Source organism: Nycticebus coucang, chromosome 8 (genome assembly GCF_027406575.1).
Source record: "Nycticebus coucang isolate mNycCou1 chromosome 8, mNycCou1.pri, whole genome shotgun sequence".
NCBI lineage: Eukaryota > Metazoa > Chordata > Mammalia > Primates > Lorisidae > Nycticebus > Nycticebus coucang.
Window position 1 is genome coordinate 33,398,136 of NC_069787.1, and position 14,695 is coordinate 33,412,830.

General features: G+C 42.4%; 1 protein-coding gene across 21 annotated transcripts in view; it reads left to right on the forward strand.

Moving 5' to 3' along the window:
- The window catches only part of MAGI1 (membrane associated guanylate kinase, WW and PDZ domain containing 1), a 705,209-nt gene that overhangs the window by 508,332 nt on the left and 182,182 nt on the right, over positions 1-14,695 (forward strand). The window contains exon 1 of one of the 21 annotated variants that reach the window (XM_053600572.1): positions 8,733-8,833. The exons of the other annotated variants lie outside the window; for them this stretch is intronic. The gene's annotated coding sequence lies outside the window, so the exon portion shown is untranslated. Of the gene's footprint in view, positions 1-8,732; positions 8,834-14,695 lie in introns of those variants that run through there. 21 annotated transcript variants of the gene reach the window in all.

The window sequence follows — 14,695 nt, forward strand, 5'->3', positions numbered from 1 at the left end:
CAGTTGTGTTCAAACCCCACCTTTTCATGACCCATGATAGTATAAGAAAAGAGTAAAGATTATTCCATCCTCTGCCTTGGTAGATCAGTATTGTTACTTTCATAGGTGTAAGGTATTTTTACACCTATGAAACGGTGTGAACTGTTGAGTGTGCAGTGTGTATAATTTGGCCCTTTGCTTCTTTGTGAGAACCCTAGTCTGGAAGAATAGTAGTCCTGGAGAATGATGTTTCTCAGGTGTTTTTTGTTTTTGTTTTGTTTTGTTTTTTGGCTTTACAGGGTTCATTGTTCTCAGTTTTCTGTCATTTGTATCGGAGCAAATATTTACTTTGTAGCCTGTTACAGGGAATGTGGTTATAGGTCATGTAGGAGCATTTCTGCTAGTAATACAGCCCATTTCATGAGTTGCTGATTAAAATTATAAATTCCTAGGCTCCTCCTCTGGTGCCCAGGATGGCGTCCTAAAATAGCTTTTTTTTTTTTCTTGCTTTTTTTTAACCAAGCACCCAGTTGAAAATCTTTATTCAGGCAAGACTGGGAACCCTGCTCCCTATAGCCAGCCCTTCGGAAGAGCTGGCTAAAACGCCTGTGTTTTTTGAAGGTGAAACTTCAGCTTTCTCTAACCACAGCACCTGAATTTGGGGAAGTAAATGAGAGAGGATAATATGAAAAGATAATAAAATCTATCATCAGTGTTGGTTAAATCTTGTGTGTGGATGGCCTCTCAGCAATCTTTGTGATAGTCCTGTCTGTATTTTACTTAATAAATGATTTCACTTGGATGAACAGTCATTACATTTGGAGGGGGAGGCCAACAAAGTGTCATCCATGAGACATAAAAAGCAGTCACTTAAAAATGGAAACTTTCAGACATAGGTGGGGACACTTGTTCCCCTCATTGGGCAATGGTAATGTCTACCTAGATCTAGTACTTAGGAAGACATTGTACTTAACATGAAAAAGATGATAATTATCCTTCAAGGGTAAAAAGGCTTGTTAGTGCCCTATACTTTCATAGATCTGCAAGACTGTAGTCTGGCCAGATCTGGATCAGACGCTATTTTATTGTTATGAATTGACTCTTGGGTGGAAGGCAGTTTGGCACCAGTGTTCTCTATTAAAGTCATATTACAGAGTGAAATGAATGGTGGATGAGGCTGTGTCTGGGAGACTTACATGGTTCTTTCCTGTTAATTACTGACTGAAATTTTAGGGCTCAGTTACTTGTTAACTCCCTCCCAGAAGCACACTTAGCAAGGTGATTAAGTTACTGAAGGCAAGTCTTCCAGGTGACAGGTATGACAATTAATTCAACCACCTAATGCTTTTGAGAGCCTATTTTTTGCCTGTCACAAAGTTCTGGAAATACCATGGTGAGACTGTGAGACAAAAGAGAAGTGACTGACATTGATCAGTTTAGATCAACAAATATATGATTACTACGTGTAACATACACTCAGAAGATGAGGAACAAGATTCTGTGAGAGGGTGTGACAATGGCATCTAACCAAGTATATTCCTTATCTATTGCCATGTGTGAAATTACCCCCAGACTCAGCAACTTCAAACAATACACTTGGATTATCTCACAAAATTTTTTGGAGGGTCAGCAATCACAGAGTAGAGCTGGGTGGTCCTACCTCGGAAACTTGAGGATACAGTTAGGCTAGTGACAAGGGCTGCAGTCATCTGATGGTGTGACTGAGGCTGAAGGAGGTACTTTGAAGATCACTTACATGGCTGATGGCAAGAGGCTTCATTTCCTCAGCGTGTGGGGCCATCCAGAGGTCTGCTTACAACATGGCAGCTGGCTTTCCCCAAAGCAGAAAGTCCGAGGGAGAAACAGAGAATATGAAGACAACCAAGATGGAAATGGTGGTGTCTTAGAACCTCATCTTGGGAGTGACACTCCATAACTTCTTCTGCATTATGTTGGTCATAACAGATCCACCCTCATGCGCTGTAGATGAACAATTCATGCACACAAGAGTCTGTATACCAGGAAACAGGGCATCTTAAGGGCTGCCTTTGAGGTCAATAGCACTCCCGGTCTCGGGGGTTGTTAGAAGTTCTTCTAAGAAGGTACTATTCAAGCTAAGGCCTAGAGGGTAAGTAGGTAGGGTGAGGGGTGATTTGCTAGAAAACCTTTTCCAGATGGTCAGAGCGTGGCATGTTTTGCAGCAGTGAAGGAAAGCCAGTGTAGACAGAGCAAAAAAGAGTCTGGTATTATGTATTGAGAGATGAGACTTAAGGAGGTTGGCAGGGACCAGACCACACACGTCCTTTTAGGTCAAATTAGGGATTTTGTTCTTCAGAGACTTAAGCTAGAGAATGACATAATCAGATTTACTCTTTAAAAAAAAAAAAAAAAAACCACCTGCGTGCCTTCTGTGAGCAGTGTGGATTATAGGTAGAGAAACCAGCTTGAAAGCTGTTGTTAGTAGTCCAGCAAAAGGCCATGGTGGAGGGGAACGCTGGCAGTAGGAATAGTGGTGGACGGACATGACATGTATTTAGAAGGTTTGTCATAATTCAGAACTGCAGTGAAGGGAGTTTTCCAGGGTGATTTATTGGGCTCTGCTTTCAGAATAGGATAGATGGAGGTGACTCTCACAGATAAAGAGTGCCCTGGACAAGGACTAGGCTTATCAAATACTGATTCTGAAATTATCGATATTACTGCATGCAGAGAGTAAATGTCTCAGGTGGCTTAAGGTATGAGGATGAGCAAAGAAAGTATTTGCCAAGAAAAAATTAATTCCACTCTGATTGACAAAAGCAATTTGTATTTTTAAAACCACACAACAGGTTTTGTTTTTTGTTTTAATTTATGTGTGAATAGCTAATGTCTGGCAAAGTGTGACAGAGCATTCTTGCTGTTTCTCTTTTGATGATCATTCTTATCTTTTAAAGTGAGTTGATGAAATCTCTTAAATCTCAGCTATTTTCTGAAGTGTTAGAGTCCACCGGGATTTGTAACTTCAGATCCTCCAAACTCATTCACTAACTCTCTCACACACGTTCTCTCTTTTTGTCTCTCTCTGAAACACACGTACAGTCTTACTTGTCAAAGAATTAAGCATGACATACCACGAAATTATAACATTTGAGAATTCACAAGGACCAACAGCTGCTTGTTCTTACAATATAGACAAGGAACTTGTTAACTGAACAACTTCTTTGTGCCTCTCACAACTCCTCTCACCTGTCAGAGGTCTACTGTGTACCGAGCTATGTTCTCGGCATTTGCTGCACACCAGGCCATGGACTTCAGAGCTTCCCTCACTATTTCTACTCCCTTCAGTGAAAGATGGAGAACACAGAGCCATGCCATGCCTGGGAGAAACTTAACACACCCACTATAGGTGGCCATGAAAAAGCATACAAATTCAGCAGGCCAGTGGTGGACAGGATAAGGTGCAAAAGGCATTGCCCCATAGTTCTGGGAGGGGGAAGAAATCGCTAGAATATAGCATTGTCCGTCATGTTAGGGATTTTCATCTTCTTTTGTTCATGGCCGATTCCCAAGCCTCTGGAAGGGCCTACCCCTTAAGACCTACCTGTTAAAAGAGTTGAAGAGCAAATCACTATTTTAAAAAAGCTTTTAATTTTGAAATAATTTAGAGTGAAGAAAAGTTAAAAATAGCATGGGGAGTTCTTACATATCCTCGTCCCTGCTTCTCCTAATGTTAACAATTGCAGAACCATGGCATGGTGATCAAAACTAGCATTGGCACAACAAATAGCACTGGACTATTTGTATTTAACCATTTCCCCCACTTTTTTGTTGTTGTGGCAGGATCCAGTCTAGGATCCTGCATTGCATTCAGTTGTCACATCTCCAATCTGGGACAGTACCTGTTAGGTTTTCTTTCATGACGTTGACACTTTTAGGTTTTCTTTCATGATGTTGACACTTTTGAAGAAGTGCTCCGGTCAGTTATTGTGTGGAATGTCCCTCATTTCAGGTTTACCTGATGACTGAGAGCCCTTTGTTCTAGAAAGACTTCATGAAGGAAGTGGAACTTTTGGTGGGTTTGAGTTAGGGTGAGATTTGGATGGGCAAAAGAGTGGAAAGAGGATTTTTCAAGCAAGGAAACTGTGCTTAGAAATATCTATCTTGGACCACTTTGGTGTTGCCTTAGTTCTTTGCGAGTGCAATTGATGGGTGGCTTTCGCTGGCTTGTACTCGCCCTTGTCCATTTGCCTTTGCTTTGAGTCTTGCCTTTTCCCATCAGTCAGAAAGTCTTCCAGGTTGGTGCTACCTGCTATGCTGATGGACTCTGGCTTTAGCTTCCTGGGTATCAGTTATGTGCTCCTTGTCATCTTTTCACCAGCCTTTACTCTGACCTTATCTAGACTAGGGACGTAGAGTCTTATGTTCATTTCATCTTCATTATTATTAGTGTTACATTTCCTTAGATTTAGCAGGCACTATTGCACAGAGTCCAAGAGTGACTCATGGCCACACCTTCTCAAGGGGAAGCGATATCACCCCTAAAGGGTGAACATTGGTTCTTGCAGGGTGAAAAACATCTTAGATTTTCTTTTTATGCATAAAGTATAGATCTATCTATAATATCTAAACAGACATACTCTGTATTTGTGGTATTAAAATTGACTAGAAAGAATTTTGATTGGAGGGAGAAAAAATATTTACTAATAATGAAGAAAAGTTTGAGAAACACTGCTGTAGACCAAATGATTTGCTTATATTTTCTCATTTTATAGCAGTACTTTAAGCAAAGTATTCTTTCTTTTTTTGTAGAGACAGAGTTTCACTTTATCGCCCTCGGTAGAGTGCCGTGGCATCACACAGCTCACAGCAACCCCCAACTCCTAGGCTTAGGCGATTCTCCTGCCTCAGCCTCCCAAGTAGCTGGGACTACAGGCGCCCGCCACAACACCCGGCTATAAGCAAAGTATTCTTAATATCTCCATTTAAAAATATAAGTGAGCGTTGGGTGAGGTGACTCATCACTTCTAATCTCAGCATTTTGGGAGGCTGAGATGGGAGGATCACCTGAGGCCAGGAGTTTGAGACCAGCCTGGGCAGCATAGCAAGACCCTTTGTCTGCAGAATATTTAAAAATTAACCAGATGTTAATGGTGCATGCTTATAAGCCCAGTTACTCCAGTGGCTTAGGCAGGAGGATCCGTTGAGCCCAGGAGTGTGAGGTTACAGTGAGGTGTAATTGTGCTGTTGCACTCCAACCTGGACAACAGAGCAAGACCCCATCTCCAAAAATAAAAGAACAAAAAAATACAAATGAAACTCAGAATTATCAAAATTGAGAATTACCTTAAAGTCACAGAATAATTTTTGATTTATTATTAAATCAAAAAGGACAGAAGACTTAACAGTTCAAGGTCTGCCATTGCTCATCCCCATCAGTCTGTATCCTTATTCATATTGAGAAATCAATGAGAAAGTCAATATAAAAAATAGATAGCATATCCTAAAACCAAGGACAAACTTTTCTGGGCTGTTGAGTCATTTTCTGGACTGCCATTATTAGTGTTGATAACTCTGGGGCAACACTATGTATGTTTGCAATATTGGAGTTAGGATTCTAGTTAGACACAGGTGTATCATCACCCCAAAGGCAGAGCCTTTTATCTGTTCACTGGTACATTTCCATTGTCTAGAACAATGCAACCCATAGGAAGTGCTTAAATATGTGATAAATAAATATAGGAGAAAGGATATTACATTCTAAAAAAAAATTCCAAATCTAAACTGAATTCATTCTGTTTGATGTTAGAACTATAATGAGCTTAAAAAAAAAAAAAAAAAAAAAAAACACCAACAACCAAAATGTAGTATAAGATTCATACCTACCACAGAGAAAGTTAAGTTCTGGGTGGCCAGTTGAGTTTGATGTAGAAACTGCCTCTAGCTACTCAAACTCCAAATGTATGACTTAATATTGTTATGCCATGCATAGCTGATAGAAGAGATTAAATCAGACTTTTCCATCCAGCTGGAGGGGCTCAACAAAACCCCCCAAACCAACAACCCAGTGTCATTGTGTGAAATAGAATGGTACTAATGCAATTTAGTGAATAAAATAAGATCTTTTTTAATTTTTCTTTCTCTTTGAGTGTCAAGGACAGCTATTTATGTTTGAGGTGATGACTAAACGTCCCTTTAGATATATTACTGCACTGAACAGACCAGCAAAAACCACAAGTTGCATGAGGATGTAGTTCCCTCTCCTGGAGAAACTTTATGTTTACCGTCTCTGAACAGGAGATAGAAGTTCATCAGAGTATTACTCAAAACGTATGAAATCATCTCATAATACTTATCAAGATACAACATGTACATCTGATGGAGATCTATTGAAGGTTCATATTAGCTGTGTCAGGAGTGGTTATGGAATTAATTAAATTAGATTCCCAAACTTCCCCCTCCTAGGCAGGTGTAAATTTCAGTTTTCAAAAGCCTTTCTCAGTGTAAGTAATTTAGAGGATCAAGGCCCAAGAAAAGCTAGATCTGCTCAAAGGAATCCTATTTTATATGAGTGGAGATAGACAAAAGAAGGATGATCTCACCATCAAGCCCTCGCTTTCTTATTCCTAGTGGCATTTTTTTTGTTCCCTTAGCCATGAGAGGGCTTCTGAGAAAATTACCCCAAGTACAAATGAAACCAGAAAGTTGTTGGGCTCACAATCTGAAAGCGGTTAGAATTTTGCTGGCTGTTTCAAAGGATAAGCCGATTTCTCACTCCTATGTTAAATATCAGCTTTTTTGGATGTGGGTTCAAGTATCTTTCTCTAAATCACATTCTTTTGGAGCCTAGTAATATGGCTTCTTCGTTTCCCTTTGCAATTAATTCCCCTTTTCCTGAAGTCTTACATGCTTTCCTGAAACTTACAAGGTTTTGCACAGTTAGATATTAATGTTGGGAAGTAGGACACCACCACGAACAGGTGCATTTGCGAAGGAGCGCGTGCGGGCACACACACAGCCCTATTACCTGGGCAGGCACACTTCAGTCCTCTTCATCAGAGAGGGTGAGTACTTCAGGGCTTCTAATTACAGGCTTTCTGCCTCCTAACACTCAGCCGTTGAGAACCCTCTCAGCAGGAAAGCCATGTACTACAGGCACTCCATTCCACACACTGAATGACCTAATATAATTATCCGAAATTGAAAATCACTTTCACTCCGACGGGAGTATCCATCTCACCATCTTCCACTCCCTTGCCTCCTTCTGAGTTATGACTTACACATTCCTTTTCCACATCTTCACCAGATTCCGGCTCATCTCGTCCTCTCATGAGCCGCACATAGGGAAAGTATACCAGTTTTGCTTTGGGGAGCCTATCGAGTCAAATTTTTCCTCTGGCTGCTTAAAAAGAAAAATAAGAAAAAAGACATAGGAGAGTAAATGTGATGTTACTCTCTGAGCTAAGGTATTTCCACACCCTCAAAGGGAAGCCTGCCTGAGATGCTCGGTATAGATTTTATTGTCCCCTGCTTCAGTAAAGCACATGGAAAAGTCACTGTATTACTATGCAAGGTATAACAAATAATTGCTTTTTGGCTTTCTTCTTGGGAGATGATTTGCCATTCAGGCAGGGAGGTGATTGCTGGGGGCCATCGCTCTCAGGAATGCTCCACTCCCTATTGCCACTTGAAAATGTAGAGCTGAAATTGTAGAGCTGAAATTATATGTGAATCAAAACGGAGAACTGTTCAAAGGGGGCTTTGGGCGATTTTGTTGGTCAAAGAGTCCAAATTTTTTCAAGTTTTATTCTTGCTAATGAAGAGGTAAAATATCTTCCAATATTCAAAGGGGCATGATATCCTGCTGGCCTTGAAAGTTTACAAAAGTCAGTAGCATGGTGAAGACTAAGATCCCAGACTTTGAACTTGGACTGACTGGGGCTGTAACATTTCTTAGCTGAGTGTTTTTTGGCAGTTTACTTAACCTCTCTGAGTCTTTAAAAGGAAAGATGTGGGCCGGCCTCCGGTAGGTCACTATTGTAATCCCAGCACTCTGACAGCCCAAGGCAGGAGGATCCCTTGAGCTCAGGAGTTGGGAGACCAGCCTCACCAAGAGAGAGAGACCCAGTCTCTACTAAAAATAGAAAAATTAGCCAGGTGTTGTGGAGGGCACCTGTAGTCCCAGCTACTCAAGGAGAATTGCTTCAACTCAGGAGTTTGAGGTTGCTGAGAGGCTGATGCCAGGGTACTCTAGCCTGGGCAACAGAGTGAGACTCTGCCAAAAAAAAAAAGAAGAAGAAAGACAGGGAGGTGGATGGGAATAGTACACCACTTTCCAAATAGTCTGCACCAGAATTTTTTGGCTCACAGTAATCACTTAATAATAGTTACTATTGTAAATAAAACGGGGATGGTCATGATGGGTTCAGCCTTATTCTTGCCTTATTTCAAAGTAAGCCCAACACTCCAGTGTTGACCAGCATCTCCACATCTGTTAAGGTTGTAGCAGTTGTCAGTGGACCCTGTATTGCCCCCCTACCCAAGGGCCGGGACTACGTGATTCCTTCCCCCTAGTGGGTGCCCTGAAAGCCATGTTTGTCTCCACCCCCGCCCAAGAGGCCATGTGGATGGGGGCAAGCGGGAAGAGCCACTCCCGGGGCTGGGGTGTGTGTGTGGGGTGCGCCCAGCAGCAAACCCCGAGTGTGAATGGCGGGCATTGATGCCGCCAGAGCGGGCTGGGGACACCCCGGCTGTGCCTTCTGCCTGCGAGCCCCATAAAAGGAGCAGCTGCCGCCGCCGGGCGGCTCAGACGCGCGGGGATCGGGCGGGCGGCCGCGGAGTGCGCGCTGGGCGCCGGTGGTGACCGAGGAGACCGCAGGTAACGGTTTTGTCCTTGGGCTTGGGAGTGACTGCAGGGAGAGGGGAGGGGCGGGGGTCCAGTAGGCAGGAAGGAGGCTGGTCAGGGATGAGGCAGAGAGGAAGCAGGAAAGATGGAAAGAGGAAAGGAAGGGAGGAAGGGAGCCGCTGCGCCGGGAGCGCCCAGAACGCGCTGCACTTGCCTCCAGCCCAGACGTTCAAGTTCTCCCGCTCCCACCTCTCGGCCGGCGGCTGCATCCCTCCCCGAACCGCTCCCGCGCCTCGCGCCCGCTCCTCGGATGCTCCAGCCAGCCATGTTTTCTGGGCAAGCATCTCGGCTGCACAGCTGACTGGCAGGGCCAGCACGCAGGGACAGCCTGGGGGCAGGTGGAAGGACACCTCAGCGGCCAGTCTGCCCTCGGCTCGCCGTGTTTCAAGACGGGGGGTCCCCTGGGGGACAGTTTACTTTGGCTCCAGTGGGTAAAGGGCACGGTCCCTTCCCCCTTGCTGCCTGCCATGCCCGCTGTCCCCACTTCGCTGGCCAGCTGCCACTTAATGGACTATCGACTCACCCCACCCCTCCAGAAGCCTGCATTTGGAGCTGTTTTAAGAGTGCTGTTTGCATAAAGCTGGGCTCAGCTGGAAAAAAGAGAGGAACGGAAAGGGGAAGGCCCTTTTGTGTAGAGCTCTATTGTAGAGCCATCTTTCTCCCCTGGACCTGAGGCTCTGGAGGTTCCAAATACCAAAAGAGGGAATGGCAGGGAACCCCAGCCATCTTGGCCTGCTGTGTGCTCCGGCCCCCTCCTCTCTTGGTTGGGTTTCTTGCTCTGAAGCCGTGGGAGCCGCCTTTCACCTGGGATACCCCCACCTACCCCTCGGCTCTGGTTTCCATGGCTTCCCTGCCCACTGGCAGAAAATGTAACTCTTGGGAATCATGCTCATCTGCCCTGAGCACTTCCCTCCTCCAGACCAAGTGGGTCCACGTCAGTGGCTGTGTGGGTTCCAGGAGGCTGTCCTGGGAGGTTGAGAGACCTTTTGCTTGAGGAGCTCTCCAGTGAGAGTTAAGAGTTCCTCCGTTACTCAGTTACTCCTCAGTTGAGTTGAACATTGCCCTTAATTTTCTCCCAGTAATGAAGCTTCATAGTTAGCTTTTTCTACAACATGTGGTGTGTTTGAACGCTAAGCTCTGCTCTGAGATCTTCTTTGAGTGGGGAATAGAATGTACAGAATTGTAATTCTGTTCTGGCATGAATATGGGCTGATAACCATGGAGAACCTAAGCGTAGGCCAGACACTGTTCTCAGGTCTTTACATATATTCTTCTCTTCCATACACACAGCCGCCGCCCCCCACCCCCACCCCGGGGAATGTCATCCCCACCTCACAGATAAATGGAAGCACAGTGGGATTTGTCCTGCATACACAGCTACCATGTGGGCTGCTGGGGTTTGAACCTGGGCAGCAGCACTCCAGATCTTGGGCTCTTAATCTTGTGCCTTTGCACAAAGCGGTCAGTGAAACTGCTCCGTGGCTTTCTGGAGAACCTTGAGGTAGATAAAAAGAACACTAATTGTGGAGTCAGGTACTTGTAGATTGAATCTTGGATCTGACTTTTATAGAATTCATAGGTTAACCCGTATAAACCCTACATGATATGTTATACTATGAGAGTAGATATAAAATGCCAGCACATAATTTACAAGCAGGTATTATCAGAGGTATTTAGAAGTTACAAAGCACAGTGTCACATCAGTTACAGACTTTAAAGCAATACATTCAACTCTATCACTTAAAGAGGTTGAATGAACTTGCAAAGGATCTAAACCTTAGAAAGCCTTAGTTTTCTCATCCTTAAATTCAGTTGTTTTGCACAGAAGATGCATTTAAAACAACAGAAGGCCTGGCACCCATTTTAAGTGCTCAGGAAATGCTGGGGTTACTCTTTTGTAAATCAGCGGGGGCTCCTTTATTGCATATGTTTTTATTTTGTAATATGGATTAGTGTGACAATGGTTCAGCATTGTTTCTTTAGCTTCAGTACATCATAAATCCTGCAGGAATGTTAGCTTGCATATAGGGATGCCATACACATGCACACACATACACACAGAAGGCCCAGAAAGTCTACATCTGAAATTATGAGACGCTAGTAAGCCTTAACTTGTTCAGTAAGGGCTCTGTTTCTTTTGGCAAGGTAATCATTGTCTTTTTTGTGAGTTAGGGAAACTTCAAAGTTAATCTTAAAGCTATCTGAAAACCAGCTGGGAGAATTAGCACCACACCTAACAGTTGCAAGGGAAAAAAAGGATTGATTATATGACATTTACTTTCTTCATAGACTTTTAAAAACTGTACCATAGTCTCTTAAACTGTTATAGATAATTAACTGAAATTTTAACTTATTAAACAATTCTAGAATGGGTATCTTCTCTGATGTGGTCATAGATGTTGGGAAGTGAAAAGTAAGTCATTGACTGAAACATTGTCAAAATACAACATTGACATAGATTAACACATTTTTAAACAGCTGTTCAGGGTTTTGCCAAGATATTTATTAAAAAAAGAATGCTGTAAGACAAAAAAAGAATATCTTAAGTGGAAAGCAAACTAAATGCCTATCAATAAGGGACTGTAAGTTGTACCATCTACCTTCAATGGCGTGAAATAGGCAGTTATTAAAATAATGAGGTAGGCTGGGCATGGAGCTCACCCCTTTGATCCTAATATTCTGGGATGCTGAGGTAGGAAGTTAACTTGAGAGCAGAAGTTTGAGACTAGCCTGAATAAGAGCTATAAACAGAAAAAATTGCAGGGCATGGTGGCACACACCTGTACACCCAGCCACTTAGGAGGCTAACACAGGAGGATACTCTTGATTCCAGGAGTGTGAGGTTGCAGTGAGCTATGATATGATGCCACATCATCTAGCTGGGGGGACAGAGTAAGACCCTATCTCAAAAAAAAATTAATTAATTAATGAGTTGGTATTAGTATGTTGATATGGAATGGACCACTTAGATATCAGTGCCTTGAGGGCAAGAATTTTTGTCTGGATTGATCACTCCTTTAAAGGCTCCGAGCTTAGTACTTGCTACTCAGTAGTTGCTTAATAAAGGATTAAATGAATTAGTGAGTGAATATGGTTTATTGAGAAGAAACAAAGTATTAAAAGTATCTATACTTAGTTGCTATTTATGTTTTTAAACGGATATATGTGCAGGTGTGCATGTACATAGAAATATTGGTTGTGTGTGAGAAGGGACTGGAGGGCTCCGGGTGGGAAGGAGATTTGTTCTTTCTGTTTGGGGTGTTTTTTTTTGTTTGTTTGCTTTTTATGTATCATATCCTACTATGTGCATCTACTAATTAAAAACAAAAGACCTCAAAGGACCTGCTTCCTCTGAGGTTTTTGTTTTTTGTTTTCCTTCCAGGAAGTGTCTCATTCTGTTGCCCAGGCTAGAATTTCATGGCATCATCATAGTTTACTGCAGCCTCAAAACTCCTGTGTACCTGGGACTATACCTGTGTACCACCATGCCTCGTTAATATTTTTTCTAGTTTTAGTAGATGTGGTCTCAATCTTGCTCAGGCTGATCTCTAACTCCTAATGGTCTTATTTTTTATTTTGCATAAACTACCCTTCCTGTGACCTCTTGACTATAGCTTTTGTAATTATCATGCCTTGGTAAAGTACCTGCATACCTTTGATGGGATGGTAAGCATGTTGGGGGGGATCTCTTAGATGGAATTCCTACATAATAAAGGGTGCATCGCCTGCCAAAGGAAATTGCTCCTTAGGGAAACTTTTTGAACAGTTTTCGTGGGCCACGGACATCTCACACAACGCTTGGTTCTGATCAAGAACTCCATCTATATTTTAGAATGAATAGATGGGTGGAATATGAGTCATCTAAGAATTTATAATTTCACCCCTATAAAGGCCCGTCCAAAAGTTAAGCAGTTTTTCGTTCAAAATGGGTACTTCCTAGCTTTGAGACATGTCTTGTCTTACATGCAATTCCAAAATTTTGAACTCTTGTGATTAGGTCAATTAGGGAAATAATCTCCAAAGTGCAATATGACCCATGAGAATACAGAAACTGTCAGGAGTTCTATGTAAATGTTACCTTTTTAATATCATTTATACCAAAAATGTTGCATTGTGATGTATTTGCTCTCCCTCTCTTTTTGTTTTGTTTTGGCTAAACTATTGCAAGTAAGTCGTTATTATCATCCCATTTCACCTTTGTCTGCTTTTTCATTTCTTAAGTTTCTTTTAGGTTACTGTATTTTGGGATAAATAAATCCCCAAATAAACAAAATATCGATTTTATTCTTCTTATAGATTTGTCAGAAGTGACATGTTAGAGTTATGAAGGGATGTATATTTTCAAAGTTGTGTCTGAATTTTTAGTATGTTCATTTCTAAAATGTGAGTCCTAATTTCCATCATCCTTGACTGCCTTGGCCAACTGAAATACTAGTGTTCAAGTTTCCATTATAGCCCCTGTAAAGACACAGATCCTTCTGTTACTAGATGGGACTAATAAAAAAGGACAATAATGGAAAAGTTTTAGCAACATGGTAACTCCTGTATAGCAATTTATAGCTCAGAAATCACATTCACGTGTGTTACTTACTCCACAAAGCAACCCCATCCAGTTTGCGTTATGTTTGGAATGAGTGATGACACTAATCACGGTCCTTGTTTCTCTATCTTTCTGACAGTGTATGTATTTTTTGACATTCAGGAGCTGGCCTGGTGCTATCATTTAGGAATTGGTGTTGCTAGTAGCTTGGTGATTGATCAGGGCTTAACACATGCAAATCATGAAAATTGTCCAGACCACAAAAATGACCAAACATCCTCCCATTCTGGCTAATATTAGCGACTGCTGCTGGTGCTTGGTTCTGCCTGCATACTAATAAGACGTGTTCATATACTCAGACATACCATCCAGGCCAGAACAGAGCCCTGCTTCTTTCAACCCTCCCCCAAATCACCTAATGTTCCCCCAAAAGTGCCCAGATCCCCTCTTCCTGAGACCCCACCCAATTCCCTGTAGTGTTCATTCTCCTGTCCCAGTGAGCAGTAAATCAACTGAAGTATGTTCCTAATATTAAGTTGTTTACAAACAGAAGAACTGTACAGAAGTCTTTGGGACCGGTCACAGTGGCTCACACCTGCAATCCTAGCACTTGGGGAGGGGGAGGCGGGTGGATCGCTTGAGATCATGAATTTGATACCCGCCTGAGCAAGAGTGAGACCCCCGTCTGTACTAAAACAAAAAATGAAAACTGAGGCAAGAGGATCCCATGAGCCCAAGAGTTGGAGGTTGCTACCAGTGGTTCTCAACCTGTCACGACCCCTTTTTCACAATGAAAATACATTGTGACATTAGGAAGGTTGAGGACCACTAAGCTATGATGAAGTCACAGCACTCTACCAAGGACAACAAAGTGAGAGTCTATCTAAAAAAAGGAAAGAAGTCTTTGGGCAATATTTTAAGTTAAAATAAAGCATTTTAAAATAAAATAGTTATTACTCATTATAGCGAATATGTAAAATGCAAAAAAGGTACTAAAAATTGGGCCAGGCTTGCACTTTGGGGGAGCCGAGGCATTGGCAATAGAGAGACCTTATATCAACAAAAAATAGAAAAATTAGCCAGGTCTGGTAATACACTCCTGTTGTCCTACCTGCTAGGGAGGCTGAAGCATGAGGATCATTTGGGTAGAGGAGTTTGAGGTTGCTGTGAGCTATGATGACACATTCTAGCCTGGGTAACAGCAAGATCTGGTCTCTTAAAAAAAAAACAACTTTCAAAAACAAAAGTCATTTCTTATTCTAATTCTATAACCCAGGAATAATCCTGGTGAACAT